Source organism: Otolemur garnettii, unplaced genomic scaffold (assembly GCF_000181295.1).
Source record: "Otolemur garnettii isolate 467f Iridium unplaced genomic scaffold, OtoGar3 scaffold00005, whole genome shotgun sequence".
Taxonomy (NCBI): Eukaryota; Metazoa; Chordata; class Mammalia; order Primates; family Galagidae; genus Otolemur; species Otolemur garnettii.
In genome coordinates this window covers 696,801-700,183 of record NW_003852400.1, presented here as the reverse complement: position 1 = coordinate 700,183, position 3,383 = coordinate 696,801, and positions in this window count along the sequence as shown.

The window sequence follows — 3,383 nt, the reverse complement described above, 5'->3', positions numbered from 1 at the left end:
AAAGGACCTTTGAAACAGAACGTGAAGAAAGCTCCCTTCTTCAGTAAACTGATCATCATCATGCCATCTGAGGGTTCCTTACTTCTGGGGTCTCAGATTCACATTAAATCACAGAGCAAATGTTCCCCAGCAGAATGTGCTGTGTGTTTCAAAAGGAAAGCCTGAAGTTTCCTTATTAAGTCTGAGAAAAGCAGCTCTCCTGGTGGTTACTTAAGAAATCTTGTCCCTAAAAAGAAAATAAAACCTTTCTTTTTCTCTCAAGTGAAGGATGAAATTATTTTAGGGAAAAAAGAAATCAGTTAAATCATTCTCTCCCAGCTCTAGAAGACCTTGTGTTGCCTGCCCTTTCATCTTCTCTATCTGTGTTTTTCAGCATTCCAACCTGGGCAGGTTCAACACAGATTAATACGATCTACACTCTCCAAGCCAGTAAACAAACGTGCTTACATGACTGGATGCCCTTTGACACTCTTAATTATTGCTCTGTGACGCATCAGTGGCTGGCCTCACTGACTGGACTACTGAGTGGGTGTGACATCATCTTGACTGTGTGAGGCATTTTTTAGCAGTCAACTTGGGGACTGGTCACTTTTTAGATTTAAATATTTACCCTGAGGAATAAGCACATGAATGCCCATTCCTGGCCCGTGCTTGCACTCTCCAATCACAGATTTTGAATCTGAGAGTGTGGAGGAATGCTTAGAGACAAATAGACAATAACTATTAATAATTAAGGAACAAAATCACAGTGACATCTATACTACTACATAACCACAAGCGCACCTCAGAAAAAGTAGTTTGGGATTACAGGACTAGAGAGAGTAAAACGATCAAACAATAAGGCAAACTATGCAAGGCTTTAAGGAAAAGGTTTCTAATTGCCTTGGTAAAAGGAATCTCCCACAGTAGAGTCTCTACAAGCAATCTGGCAACTTTTACCAAACAGGCAGCTTTTACCAAAATAACAGACAACTGAACACATCCTGATAATAGCTCAAAATACCACTCCTGAGAACATTATACCTGTGTTATTTGATATTTATGAAAACCCAGAACTTAGGAAAGCAGGTATTATACCCATTTAACAAATGAGAAGAAAAAAACAGTCACAAGGGCTGCGATGCAGCGAGCCCTTCCATGAACAAGGTCCCCTCCAGCATTAATTTATCTCATCTTCCCAACAACCCCAGAACGTAAATTCTGTACATTTCCCAACTTATAAGGAATCCCAGATGTGGGATGGCCCCTTGCTTAAGGACACATGCATGCTATGTGAAGTTTCAGATCTAGAGCTCCAGTTCTGAAGAGTTCTGGACCTCTCAGCCTTCTCACATGGCCAGGCCCTGAGAGGTCCCTAGCACTTCTCTCCCTCCTATCTCCTTTTACTTTGTAATTATACAAAAAGCAAACAGAACAACCAAGTTTAGTCATTAATGCCAGAACAGAAAAGCACTAATGGTTTATGAGTATCAACAGGTCTTCACAGTGTTGCCCACAACACAACTTCAGGGGCTCCTACTCACTGGATTTCATGTGAATAGAGCTGCCTGGAATTGTACCATATGCTGGCCCCTCTGGTGGGGAACAGCAAGTTAGAATATACTTTAAAAAGTTAATCTAAAAAGTAGGCAATATATACACATGGTAAAATATTCATAAGTCCAAATGACCATATTATACAAAGTAAGCAACCCCAAACCCAGTTTCTCCCTTGGGAAGCAGTCATAAATTTTTTAAACCCTTCTGGAGATGGATTCATGCATAAAGAAACACAAAAATGTATTAAATGATAATTTAAGGTTGCTTTAGATTTTAAAAGTTTTTTTAAAGCTTTCTGGATACTGATGTTAGCTCATCAAAAATTCCAGCATCTTTCAATGAAATCTAGCCCTTTTCAGCATGCAAAATTATAGGGATGCTGGCCTTTTCATACCTCTTTAACTTAGACAGCAATTACAAGAAAGAAAATAGTAAAATAGGAGACAATGATATAATTCAGAGGCCTCACACAAAGGATAAAGCACTATTAATGAAAAGTCCATACATGTCAGACTAACAGTGATCATGACCAAGGATAGCACCTGTCCCATGCTTATTCAGCCAGCTATCTGATAGCAAGTGTCAGGATCAGCTTCCGGGATGAGAGAGCTTCTTGGAAATGGAAGGATGATTGGAGTAAGAGAGAAATGGAGTATTTCTTTGAAAAAGGCAGGAATGTCCTTCCTCATCCTTACTTCCCAATCCAATCACAATCAGCTGAACAGAAAGGGGAGGAGCCTTCTCTACCCTGAATGCCTTCCGTGTTCACAGTCTTTCTTTCTGTGTTGACCTCACCACCCTGATGGAGCCTGAAAGAACCAGGGTGGGTGTCTGAACAAAGGCAGGCAGCCACAGAGAGCCAGGGAGATGACGTGGCTACTTGAGAGGGACTGAAGAGTGACCAACTAAGTAGCCACAAGTTCCATTCTTATGGGGAGGGTGAAAGAGTGAGTCAGCAGTTTGGAGCAGGAACAAAGGCCAAAGGTCAAACAGAGGCAAGACAGCATGAGAATCATGAGTAAGCAGAGGATATGAGGTGTCAAGAGTGGAATGAAGCCAGTGGGCAGCAAAGGATCAGCAGAAGCAAAGACAGAGAGGAGCTGAGTGACCACGGCGCCAGGCAGCTGATAGCAAACACCTGCTACTCCTGTACTATGATCACCAGGCCTCTCAATCTGTCAGTATCCCAAACAATATCCCAATTCTCTATGAGGTTTGCCAGAACAGTGGTTGTGGTTAAGAAGTCTTCCTTCCTTCCTTCCTTGTGTATTGTACAGTAATCCTTCTTCATTAACACAGTAGCTAGACTGTTACATTGGTGGCATCTAGAAAACATGTGTCCCAGTACCTCTTGTGTACTCCCCTATCACAATAGGTCTGACCTCAGACATGTCACATGGTTTGACCAATGAGATTTTAGCACGTGTTACGTAAGCAGGGCCATGGTGAGCATTGCACCTGGAGCTTATGCTCTTGTAATGTTGTTCCCACTGGGATGTATGAGGCATACTACTGATGACCAGAGGCCAGTGGAGGGAGACCCTGGGAGATGAAAGATCTTTCTGAGTCCTAGCTGAGCTCTGAGACTCAGTGAGGAAGTGACTTGTTAAACTACATGTAACAGAAGAACCATCCTGTCAACCCTCAGGATTTATGAGAAATAAATAAACAAACAAATCACAAAATTTTGGAACGGTTTTGTTATATAGCCATAGTTGTCTGCAACAATGAATTGAGATAAACTAAAACCAGCTGTCGTTGCACCTGGAAACACACAAATATGCACATTTAGGAGTCCTGATGATTCACATGCACAAGCCTCCTTAGAAAATCATGGCTAGAAA